This window comes from Melospiza georgiana, chromosome 4 (genome assembly GCF_028018845.1).
Source record: "Melospiza georgiana isolate bMelGeo1 chromosome 4, bMelGeo1.pri, whole genome shotgun sequence".
Taxonomy (NCBI): domain Eukaryota; kingdom Metazoa; phylum Chordata; class Aves; order Passeriformes; family Passerellidae; genus Melospiza; species Melospiza georgiana.
Genome location: NC_080433.1, coordinates 54,249,788 through 54,264,142, shown reverse-complemented (window position 1 = coordinate 54,264,142; position 14,355 = coordinate 54,249,788). Strand labels below are relative to the sequence as shown.

Sequence of the window (14,355 nt, the reverse complement as noted above, 5' to 3'; positions counted from 1 at the left end):
TAGGAGACATTTGTATTGATCCTTATTCAGAGAATGAGTCCCATAATTGTACTTATTTGAATACCTCCCAAATCTGGCATATTTTGCTCATTCTATTTCAAATAAGAATGACTTCTTGTTTTAGCACCATGGTAAAAAACTAACCAACCCAGTTCCTTTAACCTCTAACCACCACACTAGAAGAGCGCTAGTAATGTCTGACCATCATGTTGCCTTTTTAGAGACAATTTGAGAGTCATCTTTTCTTATCCAGATGATGGTATAATAGCATAGGACTATGGCAATTTATAAAAATGTCTCAACGCACAACTTTGCTCTTCATTGTGTGTTCTATTACAGCCCAGGTTTTTTTGGTTTTTTTGTTTGTTTTTTTTTTTTTTTTTAATTTTTTTTTTTTTGGTTATTCCATAATTTATTAGCTAGGTAATTTCTTAAGCTGTCTGATCCCTAGACATGTAATTGTATAAAAAGTTTTTTTTCTTGTTTTTTTTCATACTAGTAGCTGGATGCCCAGGGATTTTTGGTGCAGCTGAACTTATGACTTGTACCTTTTTTATGCAAAAATGTTATAGAGAATTTAAAGTATTTCCTGGCAGACTGCGTTGCTATTTGCATAACAAGAAATGTCTATTAAAAGACTCTTGGGGTAATATTAATAATCAGCAGACATTTTGAAAAAATATTCCCTGTAGCATTTTATTTTGCTTTGCAGTATTTACCTCTAAGTACAGATGCTTATTCAGGAAAGAGAAAAGCTAAATGATTTCCTTTGTGCCAGTGTTGTCAAAAAGCATTTCCCAGTTTGACTGAAACTATGGGAGCTGCGAGCACAAAAGAGGCAAAATTCTTTTTCTACTCTAATACAGAGGTCAGTAGAGTTAAACTACCATTAAATTTGGGGCAGATATTTTAATGATTTCCAGAAATACAACAACTGAATAGAAATAATGTGAATAAAGAGATCTTATTTCTTATTTCCTTTCAATTAGACCACTGCTGCTTGTGGCCAAGCTGAAAGAGACTTGAGATAAATCTTTTGTGAAAAAGAAGTATTTCAAAATGAAGGATAATGGTCTTGAGGATATGCTGTATAAATTTGTGTTTATAAAATGAAACTTCCCCTTTGTTTTAATGTCTGCATTTATTTTTGCTTTGAAGAAAAGTAAGCAGTTTGGTAAACGCTAGGGGTGAGAGCATGTCTGTAGCATTGATGTTCCATGCATAAAGAACATGAAATCCTGTTGGCAGAGAATTGGATCAAGGAAAATTGTGAATGTAGTTTGTATTTGGCCCTCATGAAAATACTCTTTTTCACAAGGTGCCATATTGAGCTACTCCATGAAGAACCCAATGAAAAATCATCTTATTGACATCCATATTGGATCTTTCTCTGGTGCAGATGAATATAGCTCCATGTGCTGTGCTAATAAACATTTTTCAGTTCAGTTCAGTTGAGGATATGACTTTACTGAGGAAAAATTGATGAAATCATTTATAGATTTTTTGTATAACACTGAAGGTCATACTGTTGATTTAAATAAGTTCTTTATGAACTACACCATTTCACAATAATGGCTTTTAATAGTTTGTGGACTGGTCAGTTGAATAAGTAAAAGGCACAGTAATTCCTTTTTACAGTTACATTACAGTTTTAATGAGAAGCATTGATTTTTCTCTTAATACTAATATGTTTAATGACCTTTCTAATGACATCTGTCACTACTGTTTCTTCTCAAATTCTACTGGCATTTTCTTCCAGTGAAGCAAAGGATTTTAATTGCTTGTTGTGTTGTTAGAATGAGAATTAGTATTCTTTTAAAGTAGTATGAAGGCTTGTAGAAGTCATATTCTGTTAAAAAATAATTAGAAACTATCTGATGTTTTTGATCTTCAGAAAAAATTTAGGAACTCTCCATTCCTTTGTCTTCAGAAAATAGTTCCTTGAGTGCTACATGTGAAATTGGTTTTTCATTGTCAGTTTTTGCTTCTTGATATGAAGCTGAGTTTGTGGAATTTGACATGGAAGAGTATGTTAAGGTAGTTTCTGACAATGTCTCCCTCAAGAGTTTTGTTTTCCTTCAGCTTTTAATGGTACTATCTGAAGACAGGACATATGAATTAACTAAAACAGTCATGTACCATGAAACACTAAAACTATCTATATATAGTTCAAAAAGGTATACTTTTTCTCTCTGTGGTGACTTTTCTGTCAATTGAAGACAGAGCTGGTCTTGAAAAAGTCTTTTTGTTTTCTACTGCTTGTCTTCTTCTATTAATACTCTAAAACTTGGCTATTAAATACCAGTCTAACTTTAATTAAGAGTGATTGTCAGCAAGCAGCAAAGCTTTTGGCTAGCTTTTAATTGTTAATACAATAAAGGTTATAGGTAAGAGTCAAAGAAAGTGGCTCCAAAACTCCTAAATGGTTTGCTCTCTCTTGCAAATACTTAGTTTTGTTTTCTAGTGACAAAGTGATTACAAGTGAAAAGCAGGATGTGAATATTTTCATAAGCTGCTCAGTCTTGAATATTTAAAAAAGATTGTACATTGTATTTTTGGATCTGCATTCCAGCTAGCAATGTTGCTGAGTTGACCTGGTCTAATTCAGGTGCAAAAATGAAGTACTCACCCACTTCAGGGTACTCCAAGCAGGCATGCTCTGATGTCATGCTCAGAGCTGCCACCCTAAAAGACGGGACTTTGGGGTTACCATAACAACATCAGCCAGTCGTTGGCTGACACTACAACATTATTGCAGGAGCTTGGAGGGAGTATTAACCAAAATACAGTCACCACACATTTTGCCTGCTTTGCTGGTGAAGAATGTCTGAGCTGTGTAGAGAAGCTTCATTTACAGCATGTTTTCTGTACATGTATGATTGAAATGGCCACATTTTTCTGAAGCTCTTTGGCATAGCTGTATTATATTTTGAAGTAGCACATTAGAGTATATGTGGCAAAACCCAAGATGCATTTCTGTAAAGTTACTCATATTTACTTATTTTCTACATTAAAAATGAATGAGGATAAACATTCAGAATAGCTGAGAAGATAGTGAGGCATGTAGAAAAAGTTTCCTGAGTAGTCCTTTGCAGATAGCATGAAGAGATCAGAATCAGATTTTCTCTACTTATTTTATAGCAGATTTTGTAAAAATCCAAACTGAGAGCTGGAAATGCTTGTTGTGCACATGCAGTGTGAATGAAAACAGGATATTTAGTTAATTAGACCAGAGATTGTGTTTCATGTAATAAAATAAGTCAGCTTGCTTGAAACAGGTTTCACAGACCACCTAAAATAGAGGAAGCAAGCTTGCCAATAGCTGGAGCTAATGCTTCAGTACCTTTCATTTTGTACTCTGAAAAGAAAACCTCTTCTTAAGCTCATTCATTTTCCAGAGGGAATGTCAAACGCCGTGGCATATTGTCAGAGCTGCTTTATTGTCACCATTTACAAAGGTCACCTGAATTAATTGACTTCTTACCATACGTATTGTTAAGCTACCCATTTCCTGACATTTTTGGAAAGGTGACAGTCTTAAAGCCAGTGGCTATCTGTTGATGGTTCTTTCACAGTTTGATTCTCAAAACACAGTAGTTCTAAAATTACAAACAAATAATTACATTGGTGCAAAGGAACAGAATCTTTATGATGTTCTCCAGAGTTCACAGGAGTGAGGGGGATGAAGGGAGAAAAAGGGGTAGGAGAAATAATCAAAATACTGAGATGTTTTTAATACAGATGTAGTACTCTAAAAAGCAAACAAAAGCATACAGGAAGATGCAGATGGCATTTTTTTCACTTTGAAGCATACATTAGAGGGCTAACCTATCTTTTTCATGGTTTAAAGTAAAATCTATCTCTATCTTTCGCTGATGCATGAATCACAGATCCATGCTGATGCACTTTACCAAATGTGTTTTCATCTAAAGGATACTGAGGTACTCTGATACTGCATGGAAGAAATGACAGACACATGCATAAGCACAAGCACATTAGGCAACTGTAGTGCTAGCCTGGAATTTTAAGTTGATTAGATTGGTTAAATAGAAAATCACTGATATTTTTCTAGCTCCCTGCATTTGCTGCCTTCTCCTTCCCCCTGTGTTGGGTTCTCTTTCTCATCAGCAGTGCTGGGCAAAAACTCCAGCCAGACATGTGAAAACAAAGACATGGAAAGCAAAGGCAAACAGTTCTGAGCCTCGCTATACTAAAACAGGCAAAGCTTTTATAGTGATGGATTTAAACACTCTCCTTCCATGTAAACAGAGACACCCTGCTGAGATCCTGTTAATTACCAAAGAAGATTAGAACTCCTCCGCTTAATGTGATCCTTTTTACCTAACGTCAGTTCCAGCTGCATCGGTAATCAGACATTCACAGTGTCCCTTCTGACTGGAAAGGGGATGTTTTTAGGCGAAGTCATTTGCCACAATCCTTAAGATGTAGCCTGGCAGAAATTCAATAACTGTTTGTGATATGCTCATTCAGCCTCATTGCTCAGTGGTTTTTAGGTCTTGACATAAACAGCATTTCCCTTAATCCTAGCGCTGGAGAGAGGAAAGGAGGCTGTCCTGTGTTTTGTTTTATTGGTTTCAAAGCACAGAGCAAGTGTTTAATTTAATATTGCCTCTGAAACATTAGTGGAAACATTCTTCTTTGATATTTTTTTTTATCCTTTGATGTTCTTTCAAGCTAACAAATGCACAGATCTAATGCTATTGCAAGCATGTTTAGATTATCTCTGGCATAAAAAGCATATTGCGTTTGCATTTCTGTTCAGGAAGTAATACGTGAAAATACACTAAAAAAATAACTTTACAAAAAGAAGAAAGGGTAAAGAGTCTAGAAGTTAGATAAAAGTCAGGATAAAATTGAAAATAAAGAGGAACTTACCCTATAATAAGAGTAGTTTCAGAGCTGGAGGAGTTCTTGCATCTCAGTAATTTTGAATCCTTAGTTCAGGTAGCGACATAGTTGTATTGAAGCCAGAGTCTGTATAGGCGAGCACACACGTACGTGTGGGTGTGAGTCGGTGTGCATGCGTGTGTCTAACAGTCTATAACACAGAGATGTATCTATTGATATCCTGCAACATGAGAGACTCTCGCTGCTGCCAGCTGAGATCCCTTGCGTCTGCCAGGCGCTGTTGCTGCCTGGCTGTCTGAGGCTCGCAATCCAGCGGAGAGAGGAAGGCGGGGGAGAGAGCAGCTCGCTAGCTGCTCCCGTTTCTGCTTGTTTCCATGGCGGTTAGCGGCGCGGGGCTGTCGCTGCACGGCGCTGCTGCTGGGCGCTCATTCCTGGCGGGGCCGCGGGAGGGGCCTGGGCCGCGGCGGCGCCGCTGCTCGGCCGCGGAGCCCGCGCCGCCGGGAGCGCGCCCAGAGCTCCTCCGCCGGGGCCTGCCGCCCGTGTGGGCACAGCGCGCTGGCAGCGCCGCGCTTTCTACCCCCACCCACTCTTTTATTTAATATTTTTTTCCCTTTAAGGGATGTTATCTGCACTCAGAACAACTTATTAGAGATCACTGAAGTTCTGCAAAGGCTGCTGTAGTTCAGAGGATACTGTGTGATGAAACCGTTCAAGAAAAATGTGCTGATGTGCTGTGCCTTCCCCCCAGTTTTGGTGCCTTTTAAAAAAATTTCTTTTAAGCTTAAGATAGGAAAAGATTTTACAAATTCTTCCTTTTCCAAATTTTGTAAACATTACATTTTACTATCTGTGCTTATCAGTAGAAGGTAAGAGCAGTAATACATCTTCCTGAGAAATAAAATTTCTAAATGAACTCTGAAAGGGGTTGGTTAAATAAGAAGTCAGTTTTTCTCAATCTCTCTCTGCTTGAGTCTGTCTTTTGTGGCCATCCAATTATATAAATAATAGGATGCCTGGATTTTTCCTTCCCTTTCTTTCTTCTTTCTCCCTTTATGCTATCCTCTTTGGTGAATGATTTATTTTTCCCCTGTTTATTCTGTGTCTATGACCAAAGGGCATACAAACTATGAAGGTTTTAAAAACTGTAGAATAATTTCTGATTATCATCACCCCTTCTCCGAAATATATAGAACAATAAATGAGATAGATGTTGATAGGAAAAGGTTTTTTATCATATATACTGTTTGTATGAAAGAAATTATAATATAATATGATTAATAATGAAACACAAAGAATTGGTTAGCAACAGGTCAAAAAGAAGAAAATGTTGCATCTCTTGCGTGAATTCAGTCCCACAGCCCTGAGCAAGTCAGGCCACCCTCTAGTGGACTGAAGTGAGATGTAGTTCTCATTTCACACTCATCTGCTTTGAAGAAAGGCTCACGATCTTGTCTAATAACAGTATGAATATTTTCTGAAGATTAGAAAGAATGGTGTGAATTAGTACACTTTTTGCTACAGCAATAGCACCAGAATTTTACAACAAAATGGTTGCTATTTTATGAATACTGAGTCTCATCTCAATTCACTTTGGATCAGATCTTGGACTGCATTACTTTTGTTTTTATTTAGTAAGAAAATAATTTTATTCTTCATAAAATCACTTATTATGAAAATTGAATTAAATGAATGTCACCATTCTAAATAAATTTCAGGTTGTTACAATTGGTTAGGGCAAATTTTACAAATCTTCTCCTGTTAGACTCACCCTGTGGCTATATTAAAGCAGTCTTTTCCTTCTGCCTCAAATTTTTGAATGCTGCACTTAAGCTAGCTACAGTGAACAAAGGTTTAAATTTTTTCAAAGATGTGTGCTGTTCATTTTTCACTCATCCAACTGAGTGGGACTTTTTCATAGATGAAATAATAGCATTCATGTGACCGATTAGCTGAAAATAGGTGAGATACTCTAGGCTAGGGAAAGACCAAGTGGTCTTTTTATTTTCTCTCATTCTTTGTTATGGATATTCAAATTTTTTCTAATGTTAGCTAAAGCGTTATAACGAAAAAGTTGGGCAAACCCATCTTTGGTTACCTTTCAGGTCTTCTTGCCTGAGGTTGGGTCAGGGAAAATTAAGATCAGAAACATGTCACATCATTTTTCTGTAGCCTCAGGGCTCACTGGTGAAACCTTGTTTTTCCTTTGCCCCCACGAGGTGGCTCTTGGAGCCTCTGATCTATGTGATGTTCACCACCATGAGCTGCAAATTCAACCCATTTTAAACTTCCAAGTCAGCCTTTAAGCTTTCCCTGCTGCACAACATAATGTCCTGTGTTGGATGGGATAATGCTCAGGATGTTTTAAGTAAGCACAACCCAAAGCCAGAAGGGTAAGACCTCTTGCCATGGTAGCTCCCACAAAAAGAAAAATGGCAATCCTTCCTCATCTCAGCCCTCTCCTACCTTGCCCCCACAGAAGATAGTAACCTGTGCTAGAGGGATGGGATTTTGGGGGGCAGTAAGAGACAAGAATATTTCAAAAAGTTTGGGCAAAGTTGAAAATGTTCCTTTAAAGATGACTAAAAACTCCTAGATTTCATATCTCATCCAGTGGAGAAACAGATGATCTGGAGGAAGGTAAATAGATAGGGACTGGCATTGCCCTATGTGAAATCATTCTTGGGTTTTGCCCCTCGCCTCTTCATGAACTCGCTGTCATTCATTCAAAATTTGGCTTTCTAATTAACATGAGAATCATGCAAAAACATATTCAGTGATTTGACATGTGAAATTAAGATTAGACAAGTGCTTCATTTTGGTTGATTGGTATGGACTGTGTAATTAGCGGGCTAGATAATTAAATCAACTAAAGTATACTTGCATAAAGAAAGTGAGTTCTTATGATAGACTATATATGCAATTAAAGTACTTCCTTGATAGGCATACATTTACATATTAGTTAAAATGTTATTAAATCATACTAAAATTCTGTTTTGTAAAAAAAAGTGAAGTAATTGAATTTTATTATTTAGGTAATGCTAAAGAATATTTTTTAAAACTATCTGCAGGAGAAAAGTATCTTTTATAACCAAAACAATTATGATTATTAAAGCTCATTAAGTTATTTTTCTGCTAATTTCACTGTGATGCTTGATGGTTTTAAAATAGCAATGTAATCAATTTTATGAAAATCATATATATAACTTAATAGGTGACAGGATAGGAAAAAATTCTCTCAGACTGATAGAGAGACAATGAAATTAATGCAGACTAACTCCAGCAATTTATTTAGCATGCATTTTATCTGATTACTGAGTTCACGTTAAATAAACTAAGTAATTATTTGTTTTTAATGGACAATAAACACAATCCATAAATCCCTTCGTTATTTAAATACAATGATTCTGTGTCTGCATTTTTTTTCAAAATTGGAAAATGATTTCAAAACTTTTCCCCCTTTTTCATTAAGTAGAAAGGCATATCCTTGGGCTTCCATATCCTTTTTTTCTGGTTCAGGATTACCCATGACCATTTCTAGTGTTTTCAGTCTATGAGAACACAGCTCTGTTTAGAATGCAGCAAGTGTAGTTAAAAACTGTAATAAATACTGTGCAGTTACAGTAAAAATACCACAACTATTTGATTTAAAATCTAAGATGACACAATTTATATCAGAAATTGGAAATAATTTTTCAAGCATGTATTCATACAGATTATGGCCATGTGTAAAAGAGACGACACTTTTGGAACAGCTTTATCACTTATGACTACATGTGCTCCTATCCTGGTTTCTGAGGCATCATGACTACAAGAAGGAAGAGGCTCAGTTGTGGCTTTTCTCACTTTCTTCTTGTAGCCCATTGAATAAAAAAGAGGTGAGCTGGTGGGGTGTTGTTTGACAGATTAATTCTCACCAGTTCTGCAAAGCACGCCTTTTTATATCTTCCATGTGGGTTGTGGAGTATTTTTTTCTGAGTGAAGGTCAGTTTCAAAGAAATCTGTGTTGTGGCATCATCTGTTAATTTATTAATTGACTTACAATTTATAGCTGGTTGTCATTGTATGATTTGCCTGGAAGACCACCCCTTCATGTAACCCTGTTCTGCCAGCATTTTCAGTGCAGTGTTATCAATCTGACATTGTCATGTGCATTTGACAACCTTGCATTGTCATGGCAAGACTATTGATCTTTTCCTAAAAGGATTATGCTGCCATAAAGACTAATTTTTATTAATATGTATCTTTCCAAAATTGAATCTTTTTTTCAGTGATAAACAGAAGAAACATTTCTGGCTCTTGTTCTTTGTCTTTTTGGAGATGAAAGGCTTGTTGCCAACAATGAATTCAAATTTCTAGAGTTTCACTTCGTAATGAAAAATGCTGTATCAGATTACTTAACCTGCTATGAAATTTCTTTTATCAGATCTGAGAGTTAGTGTTGATACAAAGGAGCAAAAGTGGATGGAAATAAATCTGTAAAGAATTTCACACAAGGAAAAATTCACTTATGCACAAAGCCCCAGTTACTTCTTTAAATGCTATGTCGGTAGTAGGTGCAATATGACTTGGCAAAATCTGGAACTCATAGAAAAGAGCCTTATACTACAGGCAAATTCAGTCATGTGTGCTGGGGTTGAATGAAAGCAGGGGTGAGGAGCTGATCTTGGTGATCAAGGAGATATTTCCTCTTCCAGAAAACTTGCTTATTTATGTAGTAACTATTTTCTATGAAACGAAAACTATGAGATCCCAGGCAAAAGCTATAGTCTCTTTCCTCATTATAGGTCCCAGAGCCATAGTCAGCCTTCTGCAGGAGTGGCTTCAGGTCTGAAAAATCTTAACAAGTTTTATCCCTACTGGGTCCAGCACAGGGGTATATCTGGGTTCTAATTTTCATCCTTGACCCCATTCTAATAGGCGAGAATCCCTGGCATACCAGCATCTGCGGAAGGCTGGAAGTGAGTCACACATAGCAACCACAACCTTGCTGCGTCGCATGGGATTCTTAATGAAGACACAGTAGTAAAAAGCAGCTAGAGAATCTTTATATGCAGCTGGATAAGGCTGATGAAATATCTGTAAAGCAATTTTCAAGCTCAGTGTATGTGTTTAAAAATTGATTTCATCTCACAAAGTTTATGTCTTGTGGTGGCATCTCAGGTTTTGTAGCCTTCATTAATTGGATATAACTTACTGAGATCTTCTCTGTGGTGGATCTTTAGGACTGAGATACTTTTGTAGATTTCTTGAGGATCTGCTTGTTTGTGATCCTTGTTTGTGGGAGCCAGAATGTACATGGAATATAGCAGTCAGTGTCGTAGCTCTCGGAGAAAATCTGGATCTAAGGCTGAGGAAGAAAATAGTGGCAATAATGATTTGAATGTAAGGCCTAGAATTTCCATCCTGCTGTCAATTTGTTGTAATTGGATGGTGATAGGTCTGGAAATTTCTCTCCTTACAGGGAAGCCATTTTCCTTTTCTTTGCTCGTATCTTTTTGCCTTTCTATGGAACATTAACTGATATTTTGTCTGAAACAGGTTTGTACTTTTTCTGTTGACACTGTGATGTGGCAAATAGTATGTGATCAGTGAAAGGGAACCTCCTTCTCCCAGTAAAAAAATTATTTTAAATTTAGCCATCTTCCCTGGTAATGCCACATTTGTGGCAATAAATGTGATATATAGTGTGTGTTTCTCAAGGGCAGATCTTCAGACTTGTATTTTTGAACTTTTTTGATGAAACTAAAAAAACTATTCTTCTTACATTTTAATGTGGTTTAATATTAAAATGGGTGGACAATAGAATATTCTAGAATAGAATATTCTAAATTATCTACTTTTCTAACAATAGAAATTCTAAATTATCTACTTTTCATAACTATTTGCACAAGAGCTGTATTGGTGACTTAGAAAACTTTAGAGTCACTAAGCTAAATATTAGAATGTCATTTTGCTTTTAGTTACTTTTACTCTGAGACTGAGAGAGCTATCAGTTATTTTCCCATGCCATCAACAGCATGAATTTGTTGTGGTGATGACAAGAAAGAGCACGAGTAAGTGCAATGTGTGCTCAAAATATGGTTACTAATGTTAATTTGCATAAAGTACACTAAACTATGGGAGTGTAATGAGCACCTAAGTGAAGCCCTTAGTTATACAATTTCATTTTTTTAAAATTGCAGATCTAGAAAATTAATTAAAAGGTCACTGTAACATAGAACATCCATACTGATTAAAACCCAAACAGTGTAACTAGGAATGCAGTAAATGTTTTCCCTCTCATCTCTAGTTTCACTTCCAAATACTGTACACATTAAATATTTTTATTTAAATGTAAAGCTATCTCTAAATCAATAAGCTGGGGGTAGAAAGGATCATGTACACCATGACTTACTCTGGAGGAGGAGTTGTTTCAGAGGCTTTCACATAGTTTCCATTACTAAGGAAACCACTTATTTTGTCTGTGCATGTTTTGAATAGATCTCTCATTTGAAGTCTGGTGCTCAGACACAGGATAGCATTGTAGCACTGAGAAAGAGGTAAAGGAAACAAAAGAGGCATAAAACCACTCCATCTTTAGGGAATATAGCATATTGTATTACATGCTTATGAAAGTGTATATATCTATGTATGCTTATCAAAGTGTAGATGTCTATATCTGAGAAATCTGTCTATATATGTATGCATTTTGATTATTTTGATCCTTCAAAAAGCAACATGAAAATATTAATAAATTAGGCAGGGAAAGCAGATCTTATTACTCCTGTTCTTTGTATGCCTCTGTTGTAAGGACAGTTGAAAAATCTGGTGCACCATTTCGGTAGCCACAAATATGAGTCCTGATTTTCAATTCCTAAAACAAAACATGGTGTGAGATCAAAGTAGAAAGAAATTCCTATCCATGGTTTTGGATAAAAAAAGCTGCAAGGATAGCTCTGCATTCAACAGCTGATCAAACCTTTGCTTGCAAAATGAGTCTGTTTTGGCAAAATTCTTGATGAAATGCAAGACCTGACGGCAAATACACACCAAACCATATTTATACATATGTTAGAGTTGTGTCAGCACGTTTTCCCTGCGTGAATAGCACATATATTCTGTGCTGACCAAACCCTTAACCAACAATTGAATTAATTACCCTCTATTACCAATTATGTATGCTCAGTTGATATGCTCAGAATCAAAAATGTTGTCATAGTACAGTCAGATGAATCTGGCTTGATATGTTTAAAGTATAAGCATTTAAATAACTTGTAACTGATTTCAAAGTATCCTCAAAGTTGAGAATTGTTCACAAAGAAGTTCAAAGTGTCAGAGAAATGTAGAAATCCAGAAGATTACCAGAGATCTATAGCGAAGTCAAGTTTCTGGCTAATAAATGTTTTTATTCATCATGTTCTGCTACATGGGTTAGTTTATCATATAGTTATCATATAATAATTAGTTTATCATATAATTTCTTTTTTGTAAAATCATATAATTTTTTTGCAAAACAGTAGAGAAAATTGAAGACAAAGATGGAAATTCCCATTTTCAAGGGCTACAGAGCCCTGGACTCTGTAGGATCATGTGACTATAAAACTCATGCTATAGAAAATTAATTTCCCTTATGTTTTGTGTGTGTTTTAATGCCATATTTTGAAATTAAGGAACTTAAGTCATCAGTTATTACTATCTGATATGTCTGATGAATAATTATTCGTAATATATGTTGCATATTTCATGAGCCGCTTTGGGTGACAAAAGTTTACTTTTAAAGCTAATATGCCTCAAAGGGATTTATGTCTGTGTTTGTGTGCACAATTAATAATCAGCTTGTCCCTATAGTTTTTTTGCAGTAACTCATTGACTGTTAAAAGCATGGGAAAATGACAGCTGTGGTAAAGCTGACAAGTCCTTGTCTTGACTTAGGTGAATACTTTTGGATGAAGCAAAATAAATTAGATTACATAGAGATATAAGGACTCATTTGCCTTGGCTAAGAAATATCAATTTTTAATATTTCAGAATATTTGTGTTATTTCAATACTGTAGAGGTTATGTTTACTTTCTACTGTTGAATTGTAAGAATTCACAACACATCTCAAGGAACACTAAAAGCATTGCTATTCATTATCCTTTAGTATATGTCTGCAGCAAGAAATAAAATCTTCAGCGTTTGGTAATACTGATAATTTCCTTCATGGTGTAACTGGTGTGTTTCCAAGGGAGTGCATTCAGCCTGTAACTCTCATCAGCATTATCATAAAAGAGACGAAATAAAAAAAAATTAAAATAAAATTACAGGGATAGGTACTTTCAGAGAAAGTTAACATCTGCTTTCTTACAAGACTGTTACCTGGTGTGGACCGGGACCATTTGATACTGAGAAATAATTAAGAGTTAATAATTTAATTGGAAATTCTAATTACCACAGAAGAGGAGCTAAAATTTTGGTAAAATTTAACTATTTGGTAATTTTGTAAAAGTGTCATATAAAATGCAGTAGATGATATAACTTATTGCCAAGTAAATATTTTGATGACATCATGGGACAAGAAGGCAAAGGACAGGTTGAATGGGAGAAGGAGGGTGGTTTTCCCACAATAAGCAGCTCAGAGGGACATAGGAGTATAATTCAGAAAGACTGCTTGGACTTTAATAATAGAAATGGGATTACACTCTAAGTAGTTGATGATGGAAGGTCAATTGGAACCAATAAAATGGAATTCTGCTTTAAATTGTGAGCATATTAGAAATAATTGAGAGGGAGAACATATCTCTGTATTACTGGTTAACCAAGAGGTAAGAGCTCACAGCTCTGAAAAGAAGCAAATATGTCTGAGGATGCACCAGGGTTGTGCATCAGAGTTTTTCCAGGAGCAGTAAGTAACTGGACATTTCACTTACAATAATTAATTCAGTTATGATTTTTTTGTGCTTGAAAATCATATGAACTTAAAGTGGAACACATGCAATTAAATACTATTCAGGTGACAGCAGAGCCCACATTACAGAGGGGTTTATAAAACCTTGTCTTGTCTAGTGTAGGAGAGTCGGGGAAAATAAGATTCCTGCTGATAAATACATCCTGCTGGTACATAATGAGGAAAAGGTAGCAAAAGAACAAAATTTGTGTGTGACTGTGATTAAATTTAAGTCTGCGTTTTTTTTTTTTTTTTTTTTTTTTTTTTTTCCTGTGAGTCATCGTCATCACATCCTGGGATAAATTTCCAGTGGAAATAGTTTGGGTAGAAAATCAAAGCAAGAGCAATCCAAACCAACCATGAAATAAATCACTAGCAAAAGAAAAAACCCAAACCCTCTTCAGAGATACTGATTGGCATAGTTATAAAAGAGGTGTGTTTACAAATAGCTGACTTCATGCCTACAGAAGAAGCAGCTAAATTTAACATTTTCAGAAGATCTTTCCAGTTCTTTTTTGCTTATAAAATAATAAGCCTACTTATCAGATTTCTATATAAATCCAGTCCTTACCTGTGTGTT

General features: G+C 35.8%; 2 protein-coding genes across 3 annotated transcripts in view; one reads left to right on the top strand and one right to left on the bottom strand.

Annotated features, from left to right (window-relative positions):
- Window positions 1-5,277, bottom strand: part of LRRN3 (leucine rich repeat neuronal 3) — a 32,227-nt gene extending 26,950 nt beyond the window's left edge. The window contains exon 1 of the mRNA XM_058022288.1: window positions 4,897-5,277. The gene's annotated coding sequence lies outside the window, so the exon portion shown is untranslated. The remainder of the gene's footprint in view (window positions 1-4,896) is intronic.
- The window catches only part of IMMP2L (inner mitochondrial membrane peptidase subunit 2), a 406,903-nt gene that overhangs the window by 190,852 nt on the left and 201,696 nt on the right, over window positions 1-14,355 (top strand). The window lies entirely within an intron of this gene.